We start from the raw sequence: 18,433 nt of genomic DNA, 5'->3' as shown, positions 1-18,433 counted from the left end.
TACATGTAGCATTAAAATTATTGTAATTGAACGAGCCCTCTAACTGAACATGCACATTCGCTACTCGTTGTTGTCATTGCTATTCGTCTGTCAGAACTGTCACCGATGGACGAGAAAAACACCTGCGGCGAATTCGCATATAGCTCAACAGCATGCGATTTCTCTCTTGCATACGCAATCTTCTTGCAGTAATCAAAAATGTTATTATTGCGTCATACATGTCATCCCATTCGTACACATAACCAACCAAGAGCAGTTGTTCGTTATGGCAGTAAACGGCCTAAACGAGCCAGACTAGTTTGTGAAGCGATTTCGATCGTATTTCCATCGTTGTCGTTTTCTCCATAATTGCGTTATTTTTTCGCAATTCGTGAGATTGTGTACACTAATGTAAAGTGTACAGAATGACAATTCAATAGGCAGTTTATTGTAAATGAGTGAAATCGTGTGAATGCAAGCAAACCATAACAGAGATTTTTGTGCGAGAAATACTTGTAGAAGAAAATTGTTCGGTGTTTCCCACACAGGTACCCTACAGCAGCAGCCACAGTCGCGGCCGCCGTTTTCGCCCTTGGATCGTCTCGCGCAGCACTTTATACAACTGCTAAAAAGTGCCATCTCTCTCAGTTGTATGCATTTTGTGCTATGATTGTATGAACTATTCGCATTTTCGGTATTACAGACATTGTAGTGTACTCGTTCGGACGCGCAGTCATAGCACCGTATTTTTGTGATTTTCTCTGTCTCTGCATACTGTGCACGTATAAGAGTCTATAGTATATGCTTCGTGCATGCGAAAATGTAAGAAATAGACATATCGAACAAGCATCTAGAGCGAATCGCTCATCTGTTTATTTGTTTTCATTTTCATAAACAGCGGGGTGAATAGAACAGTGCTACGGCTATAAACCCGCCATTCGTTGGTGCAAGCGAGTTGGACTGTGTGAAAAAATTTCATTTGAAGTACATTGTGGCCGATGGAACATTATATTTAAAAACAAAGCCAGAGGTGTTACTCTCAAATACTGATATTAAGTATAATGTAATGATTAAAAACTTAAAACAAGTTGAGTTTTCAGCATGAACAGCATTATTGGAATAAATTAGCAATGTAGAAAAGGTAGGTTGGACTCTATAAATTACATTTTTTTTATGTCGCAATCATTTGCTGCTTTGAATGAGGAATCGAGTTTTTTAAAATATTTACGGTATGAAAAGTTAAATTGTTGGGATCTTAAAAACATGGTTGGAATTTGCACTATCACAATATTTACAAAAACATAACGTGTGGACAGGTGTTTGTATATATATTGTGCAAATATAATATCGAATAGTTAGTTATCACCCAAAATGTAAACACTTGAAGGGAAATTTACACGCGGTCTCTCAGAGATTTGCTCAAATTAAACTAGCTCATCATTGATACATATACATATGTATGTATGCATCAAGACGCATTGTACAGGTAGTAGTAGTAGAGCGAAAACAACAATTGCAATGTATTTTGTTTATGCTTTAAGTCTCAAAAATGTAAAAATATGAGGATTTAAAGACCAGTTCAATTTAAAAAAAATCGAATCAGCTGCTCTACTGGTACTAGCTGTCAATGTGCGTATATGTTATGCTCTACTGTCGAGGCGAATCTGTTCTTACCGTGGTTGTTGTAAGTTGGCTTTTACACAAGCGAAGTTTGTTCTTATATGCATACAGTGGCTGACATAAGTATTTTACATAGTATGAAGACTATTAAGGAAAACTCAAAATTTTTGTTGTTTTTTTTTTATTTATTTATAAATTGTTTCTCAAGTTATTAAAAATATTCTCAACGTTACTAAAAGTTAATATTACATAAGTAACTCAGCAAAACTTAAAACAATTGTTATTTTTCATATAGACAACAATACGTAAAAAATCAGAATTCTTGGCTCACAAAAGTATTTTGCTTTTGATTAGTAGTGGTGTATACGTACCGATTATTTAGTATTTTTTATAATAACCATTATTTTTGGAAATACTCTACAAATACGTTCACATATGCATTATATATTTATAATTGGGTGTATTTGTGGTGTGCGCCTTGATGTTGTTCCACAAATGGAGGGTATTAATTACCAATAAATCCACAAAATTAATCTACCCGTTCACATAAGGCAGATTACATGTAAAATTGACAGTCAGCTGTCAATACTGTTGTGAAAGGTTTTTATTCATAAAAATTATTTTAGTGCAATATTTCGTGTTTGTGGTATTTATTTAATTATTACTAGCGATATGAAAAAAATACAAGGAGAAGGAATAGCTAATTTAATTGCCCAGTTGGCTGTTAGTAAGGAACGGTTGGTGAAAATCCGCAAACGTCTTTTACTGAGGTTTAAAAAAATTATAGCAGCAATATGCATGCGAAATTCGATATTCCATTTTATAATAAGCAATAAGAGGACACACGTTTATGGAGACACGCTTTTTTTCTGTTATATGAATGCATAGTTAGTAATACCTAACAAACATTTTATTACAATTATGTCTACAAACCTGTTTTTTAGTTTGTTTTTTATTTTGACGTTTTTCTTTACACGCGTAGAAATAATGATCTACTACACAGAAAACACAGGGTTGTATGTAAATAACTATGGTTATTATCCAGGATTATTTTATAGTCTCAGGTATTGGGAGAGAAACTGTATATGAGAAATCTCGCTTTTTAATTACGGATTGGAAGTTAAGCTCGAAAAAGTAGATCATCTGCTTATATGTGAACGTATTATAAGCGTCTTGGTAGATTATGCAAACTTTCGAAAAAAAAAATCCGGAGGTATTTATCCCATTCCTCGAGCAAACAGCCTGTAAGTCACTTTTTAATGAAATTTCATGTTTCCGCACTTTTTCGTTGAGATAGGTCCAATGATTTGCGGTGTATGTCAGGGCCTTAATAAGCTGTTTGCAAATGCGTTGTGTTGGAAAGTATCCACATTTTTACATCATAAGCAGTATGTACGTTATATATATATGTATATATATATATATACTAGCAAACCCGGCCCCCTTCGCTGGGCACACTAAAATAGAATAGATATGGTTTAGAACAGAAAATATATGGTTTTCATATTATTTATTTCTTTATTCAAGCGCTTTGGCATAAACAATATTTTTTGTTTTTCTATTTGTTTTTGAGTAAATATAAAATATAAATTGAAAATCAGGAAAAAAGAAGATTGTTTTTAAATTTCAAATCAACGCATATGAATAAACAATCGTCTTTTTTCCTGATCATCCATGAATTTTTCGTTTCAATTTATATGTTTTATTAAGCATTGGAGCTTTTTTAACCATTATCCATTTATATTTTTCAAAAAAAAAAAACGAAAAAAATTTTTTTTCCCACGAACACATAATTCCATTCGGATTTCACATTAAATTCTCAAATTTCGTAAGAAATTATTCACTGTTCCAAAATCCACTCCAAAAAAATTCACAAACAATTTTTACATGTTGCACTTACGTTTTTTCCTTATGGCATCCAAATCAGAAAGAAATATTGACACATTGTAACTCACACTGTCAATTTGACAGTTCAGTTCCGCCCCTAGCGTTAAAAAAGTAAGCGACATTATGGCTGGCTCAAAAGAACGCTGTACCCGTTGCCAGTGCTCCGAATTACAACCAAACTTTACGAAACCCATTTTCAATACTTACTTAACAATGTGCATAAGTTTGGTTTAATTCGGTGCAAAGACACGGCGGGTCCACGTTTTGGCATATACATATTTCGAGACCCTAGTCACAATAGGTATGAAAATTACCCCGTATTAAAGCACTTATCAACAGCTTTCATTTGATATTCATATTGTACAATCACATTCTAGGGTCCACGTTTTGGTCTCTATCTCGAGACCCTAGTCACGGAGCGGATGGAAATACTCTGAACTAAAGCATTCACCAACAGCTTCCATTTGATACCCATATTGTACATACACAACCAAAGGTTACCCGGGTCCACGTTTTGACCTATATCTCGAGACCCCAGTTACGGAGCGGCATGAAAAGTACTCTGTACTAAAGCATTCACCAACAGCTTTCATTTGATACCCATATTGTACATACACGTCCGAAGGTTACCCGGGTCCACGTTTTGACCTATATCTCGAGACCCTATCTACCAATAGGTATTCAAACTATACGGAAACCATCTTCAATACCTACTTAACAATGTGTGTAAGTTTGGTTTAATTCGGTGCAAAGACGCGGCGGATCCACGTTTTGGCATATATTTCCAGACCCTAGTCATCAATAAGTATGAAAATTACCCGGTATTAAAGCACTTATCAACAGCTTTCATTTGATATCCATATTGTACAAACACATTTTAGGGTCCACGTTTTGGTCTCTATCTCGAGACCCTAGTCACGGAGCGTCATGAAAAATACTCTGGACTAAAGCATTCACCAACAGCTTCCATTTGATACCCATATTGTACGTACACATCCGAAGGTTACCCGGGTCCACGTTTTGACCTATATCTCGAGCCCTATTTCCAAAATAAAATATAATCCATGTTACTCGTGGATGATGTAGCTTTCGAATGGTGAAAGAATTTTAAAATCGGTCCAGTAGTTTTTGAGCCTATTCATTACAACCAAACAAACAAACAAAGTTTTCCTCTTTATAATATTAAAAATAAATAAATAATTGGCGCGTACACTTCTGTTAGGTGTTTGGCCGAGCTCCTCCTCCTATTTGTGGTGGGCGTCTTGATGTTGTTCCACAAATGGAGGGACCTACAGTTTCAAGCCGACTCCGAACGGCAGATATTTTTATGAGGAGCTTTTTCATGGCAGAAATACACTCGGAGGTTTGCCATTGCCTGCCGAGGGGCAACCGCTATTAGAAAAATGTTTTTCTTAATTTTGATGTTTCACCGAGATTCGAACCAACGTTCTCTCTATGAATTCCGAATGATAATCACGCACCAACCCATTCGGCGCCTGTACGTTATCCTATTAAATAAAAACTCGTTCCTTGACATACCCACTTGACATACTCTTTAAATGATAAAAATACTAAAACGCTTTCACAAATAAAAGAAAAAAAATATTATTGCTAAACAAATCGTGTTCTTATTACTAATTTTTTAGCTGCATAAGAAGTATCTATATCGATAGCTATAGTTTGACAGCTGAAAGTGGCAAACTGTGTAGACATTTATGTTCAGTAAGGTTTGACCTTAACAACTGCGCTGTTAGTTCTGCCTTTTCGAAACTGGATAAAGAAGCAAAGCGAATGGGTCTGGTTGTTAACGAGGACAAAACGAAGTACCTCCTGTCATCCGAAGAATGATAAATTAAAAAATTGTGCCTTCCGAATTCGCCTAGCTGCCAACTAACAGTCGGCGCACTCGCGCCTCGGTACCCACGTCACTGTTGACAGTTATGATTTCGAAGTTGTAAGAGACTTCATTTACCTAGGAACCAGCATTAACACCGATAAAAATGTCAGCCTTGAAATCTACCGGAGAGTCTCTGTTGCCAACAAGTGCTACTTTGGACTAAGTAGACAATTGAGTAGTAAAGTAGTAAGTCGCGCTTAACAATCGATTTATTGCAATATTTCAGCTACCGGATGCCATATTCGAAAAATTAATGCCATGAAATCATCTATCAGATTATAGTAAAAAATTCATTCAAACAATATTTCTGTTTTGTAATATCATTTTAAGCGCTCAAGCTCTTAAAAAATACCCGATACAAATATAATCCAATTTTTTATCGAAATTATTATTTATATTTATTTTATCGATAACAACACCTCATATTGTAATTCGCCACTGATTACCATTACATACATATATAATAACTAAAAGTTGCTATCGTTCCGTTAAGGAACAAAGGTCCCTCACAAGTTTTTTCCAAGCTGTTCTGTCGTTCCAGCTCTGCTGCCTTGTGCGTTCCATGTAATGGCTCGTCCAGCTATTTCATTGGGGGGTTTGCGTAACGTATGACCAATCCAATTCCACTTACGTTTTACAGTTTATGTATTGGTTGGTTACTGTTATGTCAAGTGCCACAGGTTGTCATTTGTTATTGTATTGGGCCAGAAGATTTTGATGATATGGCGAGGGCATTGATTAACCAATGTCTTTTGGTGCTGCATCCTACGTTTCGCATCCGTACAACAGTGTTCTAGCTTTTTCAAGCCGATTATGCCGAAGAGACGCCACATTTGTCAAAGATGGAGTCTAAGTAACAAAAACGGTCTACATTTTTCAACGACTTATTGTAGATAAAAAAGTGCTCGATTACTATTGCTTTTGTTTTATTAACATTGATTTAGCTTATTATATATAGTTATTTAATAATAAAAATAAAAATATTTAATAAAAAATTATATCAAGTTATTAAATAATAAAAATATAAAATTCTAGTTTATAATTTCATGTACTGCCATACAATACCTAAAGAACGATCGGTACCAGCACTTCATTGATGTTGGATAATTTAAAATGGTTAAATATAAACCAATTAATTTTTTCACACTATGAAATTCATTTATAATATTGAGGGTTATGGGCGAAAAAATCCATTATTTCCTCTGTAGATGGCTGTAGTGATCGTAAAGCATCGATCAAACAAATTTAGTTTTGTGCTCGTTGTCAAGGTGACATTTCACACTAAAACAATTCTTTTGTTTGTTCCATTCGGGGATTCTGCTGTTTCCGTGGCGCCGCAATCTGACGACGGATTCTTATAGAACTCGACAAAAGAAAACGAAAAGATTAAGTAAAATTTTTTGATATTTCACTTAGTTTTCGAGATTTTGGAAAAAAAAGGTCTCAAAATGCCCTTTGGAACTTCACTATAATTTGCCTATTACACTATATATTTTTGAACACTTCACTAAAATTCACGAAATATACACTGACACGCGTGTTTTTACTTATTTTTATCCTTATATTCGAATTATTTTTATTAAAATAAAATGCAAATGCATTTGTCCATGCAGTCACTTTCCAATTTTAAACGCGAATAAGAAGAAGATTGGAATGACAACAGTATGGTGTTGCCGGATGCCTGCAAATGAAACAAAAATATGAACAAAAATTAAGTATTTAAGTTTAGTGTTAATGTTGGGGATGGGGGTTATTGTGCCTCTTTACTACATACATGCATATGATGTTTTAATTTTGGGTTCAATGGTTTTAACACGGAAAGAAGTTCTACGCAAAAATACTGTGGATTGCGTAGCCGGAGTTGGACTGATGAGGGTTATTTTTTTGAAGCGCGGCCGAAGGCCGCCCACGCGAAAAGGAGTTCTACGCAAAAATACTGTGGATTGCGTAGCCGGAGTTGGACTGATGAGGGTTATTTTTTTGAAGCGCGGCCGAAGGCCGCCCACGCGAAAAGGAGTTCTACGCAAAAATACTGTGGATTGCGTAGCCGGAGTTGGACTGATGAGGGTTATTTTTTTGAAGCGCGGCCGAAGGCCGCCCACGCGAAAAGGAGTTCTACGCAAAAATACTGTGGGTTGCGTAGCCGGAGTTGGACTGATGAGGGTTATTTTTTTTTTAAGCGCGGCCGAAGGCCGCCCACGCGAAAAGGAGTTCTACGCAAAAATACTGTGTTAATTAATTTAATTTTAATTACTTTATTATTTTTTGAGATACGCTTAATATCATTGTTTTTAAGTTTGAATGAGTTGTATGTTTTTATTTTCAAAATTATTTCTCAACTTAAAATTAGAGCAAAAAATACTGCAGTTTTACAATGAACCTTCTACTGAACATCTCTGCATACGAACTTCGTTTTTATTTCAGGTGTATGGCAACACCAACTTTGCGCTATATTAGAGAACTTTAACATTAAATTACTTGAAAACTAAGCGAGATATCAAAAAATTTTACTTCTTCATTTCGTTTTCTTTTGTCGAGTTCTATAAGAATCCGTCTTCATTTCGTTTTCTTTTGTCGAGTTCTATAAGAATCCGTCGTCAGATTGCGGCGCCACGGAAACAGCACTATTGCCTTCCATTCAGTTGTGAGTTACAGGGTGTTAGCAATTAGAGTCAGCAACGAGACAATTCGGTACATTTTACAGCTTTTCTTTGACAAAAGCGAAAATGCAAACCAATGCAAGCCGCTGAAATTGTGAATGGTGTTTGTGGTGCCGGTACTGCAACAGCTAATTACGTGCAATTTTGGTTTCATCGAATCCTTTTAGGGATTTTTGATGTTAAAGAAAAAGTCGATAAAGTCGAAAATTTCGATAAAATCACAGAAATAATCGAAGTTACCCGTCTTGGTAGTAGTCGTAGCATCGCCCAAGAGTAAAGATCGACCATTCGCTCAAAAATTGTATACTAAAATAATGGATTTGTTTTCCTCCAAACTATTATAATATTAAGAATGGGGCTCTACTGAAATATTTGAGTAATAAGATAAGCAAATAAGGCTTAGGTAACATTTGCCAAATAAGACTTATTTGATAATTTAAAAACGTCCATTTTGCCAAACGGAAAATCTAAAGAAAGATTTGAATTATAAAAGTTTAAAAATTGACAACGTACTGCCAGCAGATATAAGGAGCTCCAACAGCATACGAAAATTAAAAAGAAAAATATACCACCACTGCAAAATACATACGTGGTCTGTTCAAAAATTAGGTGAATTTTCCATCTGTTGCACCGCAGCTTTTCCGACTACTTCAGGCCCGGCACTAGATGCTCTGATTGTTTTACCACCACTTGATGCTTTCATCCAAGGAGAGGCCTTGAAGGCCATCTGCAGACTGAAACGCAGTTGGAACTGGTACGGCCCTTGTCCGGCATTGGAACACAGAGAAGGCATGGGCATCGATCCAACGATCCTCTCCATGCCCCTTGACTCCATGCCATCAAGGGTCGTACTTGAAAAGAGATACAGTGTAGTGTTACCAGAGGCTCAGTTGTGGGGAGACTCAGAAAATGAGCCCGGCAAACACTGTTTTCGCATTTTTACGGATGGCTCCAGGACCGAGCATGGCTCCGGCTCTGGGGTCTACGTGGAATCCAGCGGGACAAAACTGCACTTTGCTCTTGGAATGCATGCATCTGTGTTTCAAGCGGAGGTGTATGCAGTTCAAAAAGCGATGAACTTTGTTGTGGAAAAACGATGGAGAGGCAGATCTATATGTGTCTGCAGCGACAGCCAAGCTGCGCTTATGGCCTTAGACAGCCCTCCAACCACATCAGGGGTAGTGAAGTCCTGTAAATCCAGGCTGAACTATGTCGGTAGACATAATAGCCTGATGCTAACATGGGTCCCTTAGCTAAGATGGGCTCTGAGGCCAACTTCTTTGGCCCAGAGCCCGTTTTGCCACTCCCCTCTGCGGCTATCACGGCCACGGTTAGCAAATGGGTAACTACCACCCACAAGCGAGCTTGGCAGGCTGAGAGAGGCTGCAGATGGACAAAACTGATGTTACCTGTCATGTCCGATCGACTGTCGTAAACCCTTCTGTCATTAGGCAGAGGGGAGTGTAGACGGCTGGTTGGACTGATGACGGGCCACTTTCTGTGGGCAAAGCACATGGAAAGGTTGGGCATCTCAGACAGTGTACTCTGCCCAGCCTGTGAAGAGGAGGATGAGACGCTTCCTGTGTGTCTGCCCCGCCTTCGCTCGAATCAAGTTTGAGGTCTTTGGCACTGATGTGTTAAGAAGTGACCATCTTGGCTCCTTGGCACCACAAGATCTACTCAGATTTCTTCGGAGATCGGGTAGATTTAAAGAAAATTAAAAGGGAATCCAAGTGTAGTACAATGGACTCAATTAATGTCTGAGTGCTGCACTTGCTAGTTGTCCCGACAAAAAAAAAAAAAAACAAAGGTGAATTTTCAAATTTCGTGGGCAACGTATATTCGATTTGGACTTTTGATTATTTTTTTTATGTTGGCACACTCATCTCGAGGACATGTTCACGGTTTTAGCAATATAGCATGTTCGCCGATTTTCTGCTATCGAAAAAAATGTATCAAAGATGATGCGTCAAATTTTGTGTAAAAAATAGAATTAAGTGAAAAAATGTTTACAAGTGGTACACACTTTTCCCAGAAGGTCGAGAAGATGTGGATGATGACGCTCGCTTTGGACGCCCCAACACATTAACAGCCGATGAAAATGTTGAGAAAGTGAAGACAATCTTTATGGAGAATCGTCGAATAAAAATTAGAGAAGTTGCTGAGGATGTCGGCATATCGGTTGGCTCATGCCATGCAATCTTTTCGGAAATTTTGGGCAAAATTGCTGAATTGTTGACTGACGTCAACGATGATCCAGATTTGCGTAAAAGGGCCATAACTGGTGACGAATCATTGGTATTTGGTTATGACATCGAAACCAAAGCCCTATCGTCCCAACGGAAGAGTCTAGGAGAGCCAAGACCAAGATAGCAGAAAATCCCCGAACATGCAAAACACTTGTCTTATTTATGCCTCTCACAAACAAACTAAACATGCTACATTGCTAAAACCGTGAACATATCTTCGAGATGAGGGCGAGAGATGTACGTAGCCCGCGAAATTTGAAAATTCACCCTATTTTTTTAGCAGACCTCGTATATACCATAATAGCAAATATTGCTATTTCACGAAATGCAGTGCAGAACACTGACGGGGATTGGTGTGAAAATAGTCCTTTCCAGTGCGGCTCTGGAACTCGCCCTAGATTGCCCTCTATATGATGTTAGTTGCTAACATCCTACCATTTATTTTTCAATAAGTTGGCGGTACTTGCCATACTGCCCGTGAAACAATGGATTGATTTACTGCATCGTCCTTTCGGTGAGTAATTTATCTCTCGTCTCGGACCAGTGGATCGGCTTTTCAATTTCAATTTAATTTGTGGGGGTATGTAAAGTCTAAATGCTTTGTGGATTTAACATTCTAGTCATTCAAAATTGGTGTTTACGGATGACCGAATTACAGCCAACATTTGAAAGGGATTGAAAATTGCCCAATCAATTTATTATAAATTTTCATTGTTTTATTTCAATTTAAAATCCGATAGCTCTAAATTGATCCCCCTTAAGTATTAAGGTTATAAAACTATACCAAATCATACTAAAATATACCAAATGTACGAAAATTGCACTTTCCTGATTATATTACACCGCGTTACACACATTCTGTCCTATGAACCAAATATACTTTTTCGGAAAGGGGATAAAAAATAAATATACACGTGTATCGGCGATTTTCATGTACACGTCACAATTTTTTTTTTTTTGTATTTTATAACTTTAAACGAGCAATTCTTGTATGCATATCTGTATAGCCACACGATCTCAGGATTAGCTTAACGGATTTGAATGAAATTGGGCACACAGATAGTGTATCACATTTCTAGACTTTTCACCTAGGTGTTGCCACTGACAATGTTTCACAGGGTTGCCACCTGTTTGAAATTAAAAAAAAATTGCATGAGATATGCCGATGTGGGTATCAAAAGAAAGGTATTTCACTCCGCATTACAATAGAGATATAAAACCCCGAATTTTTTTATTAATTTTATTATATAAAACTATATTCCACTGCTTAAAGCGTGATGCAAAGAGTTCGGCTGTTCTCTTTGACAAATTTCCTTCTCGTACAAGGTCATTGAAGTCGGCTTGCGTTACTAAATGCGGCACTGCAGTCCCAAGTTCACTGGGTGTTGGTACAAATTCCGATACTTCTGGTTCCCCGCATCTCGCATTCGATGCAAGAAATGTTGATAGCATTGTTGGTGCTACTGTTGGTTCTCCATCCCTTAATTCGGGAACATCATCAAAAATCTCCATTGAAGCCGCTATACGTTCTTCTGATGAGTACAGAACTGCTGGAATAACCGATTCTACATTAGCGTAGCGAATTTTGTTGCGGCGAAAGTATTGGTACCCTTTAGTTTGAGTAAAAGTTACGCAAAAGTAGCACAGTTCACTGCAGTGCTCCGTACGTTGTAGCCAAATTGTTGGTACAGAGTACTTTATTGTTGACCTTCCATCAGTAAACTTGCATAAATTTCTATAGCAATAGTCGCACACGACTTCCGGAGTATACCACAAGTAAGGAACATAAGCAGTCTTGAATATTTTCTGAAACGAATTAACCTCTGTTTTCGTAATATTTTTAAAATTTTTACTTGGTGTGAATAAGCCACAAACGTAACAAAAGTTATTTCGAGTCGGGCACTGCATTTTTCGTAAGATGAAATATACAGAAAGACGTTTTCGCGCAACAGAACTTAAAACAATTGTTAAAGTATACGTCTCCTATGTAGTAGCGCAACTGTCAGATGATCGGAACTTCCGGAACTGTAACAAACACATACACAAACGACACAGAGTGTGTTGTATGAAACAATAAATTAAAGGTTAATAAGTTATTTAAAAATTTGGAGTCCCTTCGAGTTATGCCGAAAATTTTGAAAAAAAATTGAAGAAAATCTGAGAATCGATAAAATTTTTTTTTTTAATTTTACATAATAAAAACATTTCCACAAGTCGCCTGCAGAAATTCAGCGCGATAGGATTACGGAAAAAGGGTTAAAAATTGATCCAAAGTTTTTCACACAGGCGGACTACGAGCTCTATATTTTATACATAAAAAAAAAATTCTGACGTGTACATGAAAATCGCCGATACACGTGTATTTTTATTTTTTCTCCCCTTTCCGAAAAAGTATATTTGGTTCATAGAACAGAAAAAAAGTTCATTTTTGTAACGCAGTGTTATGGGTCTTATAAGGTTATAAACAAATAAAATTTGACCTATTAATTATTGGTTATGAAACGCTTTCAGAGACTTTGGTGCACTGCCATCTCTAAGTTATGTAGCTTTTAAACCACTAATTTTGGCACTTTAAATTCCATAACGCTTCATTTGTTCCCAGGGAATGAATACCCCTATCAATTGTTTCGAATGCTCTAACAGTTATGGCATTGTACGAATCCCAATTGGTTTTCGGAGATCAGCTCATTATTCTCCATATAAGCTTCTAATTATGCACAACTTTTTCCAGTATTCGAGACTATCATTCGGAAATGCCCGGGTTTGAAACTCCGGGCATGAAATACCAAACTAGTTTTTTTCTAATAGCTATCACCCCTCGGCAAGCAATGACAAACCTCCGATTGTATTTCTGCCATGAAAAAGGTTCTCATAGAAAACCATCTCCCGTTCGGAGGCGACATAAACTGTAGGTTCCTCCATTTGTGGAAAAACATCAGACCGGCAACACAAAAAGAAGGAAGAGCTCGGCCCAACACCCAGCAAATGGGTGCAATCGTCAATTATACAGACATACATATCATATTAAAATGATGAAATTTTATGGATTAACCCGGTTTTTTACATTTCTAATGATGCTACCATCAACACTTTCCAAATTGTAAAGATTTGTTAATAAAAATTTCCTGAAGGATTGATAGATATGAAATACCCTCAGTATCATTTTTTGTCGAGATAGCCCTTCGATAATTATTATAATATATTGTTCAGTTCATTAGCCATTTCTTAATTAACTTTTAGTTCTTAGTGGAATTCACATTTGTTTTTTGCTTATTTTTTTCTCTTCTCATTAAGAACTACAGTAGAAACTCGATTCTTGCCCATATTCGATACTTGCGACACAATTTTTTTTGTTCATTGCGTACTCAGTACATGCGATTTTAGAAAATTTTTACTCGATACTTGCAACATTTTTTGGTTTGTATTTATCTTTTGCTCTTTTTACGTTGTATTTTTAAGAGCAAAGCTCGGGGTAGTACCGTCAATGTCATTCTGGTAATGAAATTTTTTTAATTGAATCAGCTGAATGAATTTAGAGGAAGTACCGTCTAATTCATTTGCTGACGAAATGAAAGTTTTGCGTTAACTTTTGCATGGCGTGGCAAAAGAAATGGCAAAGAGAAAATTTACGCTGCTTACAATAAAAGAAAAGGCTGACATTCTGAACAAATTAAGTGCGGGAATTTCTATGCTTAAAACTTTCTCGTGCATAGACCAACAATTACTCGTATTAAAAGTCCATAAAGAAATTTGTTACGCTATCTGAATCCGATCCAGGTAAAAGGAAAATTCTTAAGATGTCTGAGTTTCCAAAACTGGAAAAGGCGTTGTTCAATCGGTGTGCGGATCAAAGGGCCAACAACTTACCACTTACAAGAGTTATACTAAAAGAGAAAGTCCAGTTTTACATGCCAAAATTCAGGAAAAGCCTGGAGGCTTCGACGCTAGCGCTGACTGGGTTGCAAACTTTAAAAAGAGGCTAAAAATTTGCGGAGAAAATCTATCAAATAAGATTGACTCCATCAACCAATTTTTGGACAAATTTAACAAAACAATTATGGATTTAAGTTTGACAAAAGAGCAGAAATACTATGCCGATGAGGCAGGCTTGTTTTGGAAGCTCTTACCTGATAAAGCTCTTGTGCGCTCATAAGAAACCTCGGTTCCGGGGCATGAGATCAGTAAGCAGAGAAAAACGTTCTTTGCTTGTACAACTACTACTGGAAATCACAAAGTAAAAATAATGGTTATTGGGCAAAACCTTCCGGAATAATCATTTCTTCTTATTGATAATGTTCCATGCCATCCCAAAGCAGTCGAGTTAAAGAGCTACGACTGCCAAATTGCTCCAAACTGTACGGCTCTAATATGCTAAAGCCCAAGGATCAAAACGCTATAAGGCTTACTAAATTTGACTACAAAAAATCCCTCTAAAGTCACATTGTTGGTCGTGGAGAAACTATAGTTGAGTCACTGCGAAATATCGACCTGAAAAATGCAATATGCTTTTTTACTAATACATGGGATGTTTTTACAGCAACTTCAATTCAGTCATCTTTACAAAACCTGTTAGAAAAAGCGTCTGGCGGTTTCCATTACATGACTTGATTTCCACACTAACTTCTGGTCATTTGATGTATACATTTTTTTGGGCATGTATAAAATTGTTTCGAGCTCTTTAAAATTCATTAAAATAGTGATTTCTGTACTCTTTATAATTTTGCCTAGCAGTTGCCTTTCTGTTTTTTCATATTGAATAATTTGTTTCCAACCCATCTATCAAAATACCTCCTTTTAGTAATAAGCATATTTTGACGTGATAACGTCTTATAATTCGATTTAACAGACTGCACGCACGAAAAAATGTGTCGTTACCTTGCTCATTAGTGTTACCTTGCTCATTGCCGTTACCTTGCTCATTGCCGTTACCTTGAATGAACTGCAAGCGAAAGCGCGGAACGAACGGCAAAGCAAACAAAGCAAACGAACGGCAACGTTCGACATCTTGCTCTCTCCTACTTAAGTGAGCGTATATATGTATATATATGCGCATATTGTATTTGCATATGCCTTCTTATTGATTATAATTAATTTGATTTACTTGAAGAATTTAAAATAAAACCAAGTTTGTTAATAATACCTGTTGTTTTAATGTTATTATTATTTTTGACGTGATTATGTTATGTTATGATATGTTATGTTATGTCATGTCATGTCATGTCATGTCATGTCATGTTATGTCATGTTATGTTATGTCATGTTATGTTATGTTATGTTATGTTATGTTATGCTATGTTATGTTATGTTATGTTATGTTATGCTATGTTATGTTATGTTATGTTATGGTATGTTATGTTAATGTTAACTCATTCTCTATATCCATACAAAATATCTATCAAACAAATAAAATTAAAATTTTCTTTTGAAAAATGCAACCATTCAATTAGTATTTTCTTATGACGTTATCACGTTAAACTATCGTCAGTAAACCGACTTTACAGACAACCTCTTTTTTAATAGGCTCTTTTAATATACAGGGTGAACGATATGAAGTGTTACCTATTCAAAACACCATAACTTTTTTGTGTGAAATTAGTTTTTATTGATTTCAAAGACAAAATTGTTCAAAAATGATTACAATTTTAACATATATTCACTTTAGCTCGATATGACCACCTTTTGCCTTGACTATAGCCTTCAAACGGTCAAAAAATGAGCTGCATGCTGCACGAATGTGATCTTGAGGTATTTTGGCCCATTCTCGTATAATGGCTTTTTTTCAGCGCATCCTTACTGGCATATTTTTTAGTCCTCACCTTGCACTCTAAAATGGACTAGATGGAATAGTCCATCGGATTTGCGTCTGGCGAATTCGAAAGCCAAATGAAGTGTGGAACATGATTTTTTAATCATTCACACGAGCTTTATAAGACGGTACCGAGTCCTGTTGGAACGTCCATGGTCTACGACCGAAATATTTGCGTGTCCACGGCTCTAAAGCAGCTTCTAAAACATTTTCCCGATAATAAGTCGCATTCACTTGGACACCAGGCTCGATAAAAACGATTGGAGAGCGTCCATCAGCGGTCACTGCGGCCCAAACCATTACTTGCGATGGGAAATTGCTTCGAGTGGTCGCCATACGTAGGCTCAAATTCTCGTATGAGCGTTCGGTCAAGTGAACACGATCGTTTTGAGTATTTATGAACTGCTCAATTGGGAAATTTGTTTCATCAGAAAACACAATGTTAGGAAATTCGGCACGTTCATGCAAGCGCAACAACTCCTTTGCTCTTTCCCACCGAACTTTTTTTTTGCTGGGGTGAAAGATCGTGCGCTTTTTGAAACTTGTAAGTCTTGACCTTGAGCTCATTTTTCAATATGCGTCGAATGCTGTCTTGCGATATTTTCAGTTCTTTCGCCATTTTTCTTCCACTTCGACGTGGATTTCGTTCAAGTCGAGCCTTCACTTTCCGAACCATTTCTGGCGTTGTTGCGGTTTTTTTTGTTCCACCTCCATAGCGTTTTGCAATGCTACCAGTATCATTGTTACGTGCGATACATAAACATTTCATTCACTTTGAGGTGACTGAGCTCACGACCAATGGCTGGTTGTGATTTTCCAGCCAAATATAACGCAAACACACTATTACGTTTGAATTCCATCACAGAAAAAAAAAAAAATCAACAAAACTGAGACGCAAATGCTTTTGATGGCTTATAAACATTGAACTACTATTAGAACAATTTTGACGTTGATGTCATGAACTGTTTTATAGATGCAAGCAGTGTGAAGTTGGTAACACTTCATATCGTTCACCCTGTATTACTAAAAATGATAACCATTTCGTTCAAGTTATAAACATTCTGCATAGTGTTTGGGTGACTTTTATTTGATACTAGCGGACCCGACAGTCTTCGTTCTGTCAAATAGATTTTAAAAGGGGCAGTTTATATTTCGACTTTAAGACGTTTTTACTCTGCTGACCCTCACACACCGCCCTATCTTCATGGTGACGGTTCTGTTCAGGAGAATTAAAGAAAAGTTAAGTATCTTCGCTTCCACGAACTTTGGCCACCCTTTTGGGACCCACTAAAAACCCCGACTGGGATGTTTGCCAGAGGGCTTCAAACTAAGAGGGGAACTTAAGGTTCAAACCTGATTAAAAAATAATCTAAAAGGATAGTGGGAACCTAAAGGAGACAAATATTTATAAAGTGGGTGATTCAATGACAAAACAGAGATAATTAATTATTTATTATTATTATTATTATTATTATTAACATAGGGTTAATAACCGATATAATAAAGAATAATGAAATAAAACTTATGTACGTATTTTCAGTAATCGCTTTATTGTAAACCAAGTGAATCATAATTATTAACAAAAATTTGTTTTATTTTTATTGTTGTGCTTTGTGAGATACAATGTTTTTTGTTTGATTACCTGGTGAATATACAAACAAATCTGATGGTTTTCCAACACGGGAACAAGCAACATACAATTGACCATGTGAGAAACATGGGTTTTCTAGATTAATTAATAATGTTTGTCTTTTATTCTTCTTAAAATACATATGTTTATCTTTGGTATTCTTAAAATATGTTTGGATTTGTTCAGCCCTGCATGATTATTCTTAGAATTTACTTAACTATTTTTATTTATTATTTGTGAATGAAATCATTCCTTAACTGGTTCTGAAACTAAAACAAAAGAAAGAATATTGTGAGGCCAATCAAATCTATAGCTCTTACATTTTTTGACTTTTCAATTTGGTCGGCTTCACTATATTATCACTTTTGTGTGAACGCATTAGATCCTCCAACGCGAACACGCACACACACGAACGCGCAATATTTGTATGGGAAAAAGAAAAGAGCTGTTTTAGGGTTTTCCCGGAAATTATTCGAATTTTTCTCGCCGTACAAACCATCCTTGGACTTCAAAGAACATTTTAAAAAAATATTTGTTAAGATTGGTCCATGCGCTGTTGAGTTATGCGCTTACCAACACATTTTGCGATTCATTTTTATATCATAGACTTCTTCAATAAATAATTCTTTGTCCAAAATACATTTTTTTTATAGTGGTTTCGATTTTTGTGCAATTTTGTTGACTGAATTTTATATTCATTTCAAT

At 36.4% G+C, this 18,433-nt stretch overlaps 1 protein-coding gene across 2 annotated transcripts in view; it reads left to right on the top strand.

Annotated features, from left to right (window-relative positions):
* Window positions 1-303: 303 nt before the first annotated feature.
* LOC129243016 (uncharacterized) overlaps window positions 304-18,433 on the top strand; it is a 70,949-nt gene continuing 52,819 nt past the window's right edge. Inside the window, exons 1-2 of one of the 2 annotated variants that reach the window (XM_054880036.1) lie at window positions 304-801; window positions 878-1,120. The gene's annotated coding sequence lies outside the window, so the exon portion shown is untranslated. Of the gene's footprint in view, window positions 1,121-18,433 lie in introns of both variants that reach the window. The other variant, XM_054880035.1, reaches the window with a different exon arrangement.

This window comes from Anastrepha obliqua, chromosome 3 (genome assembly GCF_027943255.1).
Source record: "Anastrepha obliqua isolate idAnaObli1 chromosome 3, idAnaObli1_1.0, whole genome shotgun sequence".
Taxonomy (NCBI): Eukaryota; Metazoa; Arthropoda; class Insecta; order Diptera; family Tephritidae; genus Anastrepha; species Anastrepha obliqua.
Note: the sequence above shows the minus strand (reverse complement) of the source record. Positions and strands in the feature narration are given on the sequence as shown.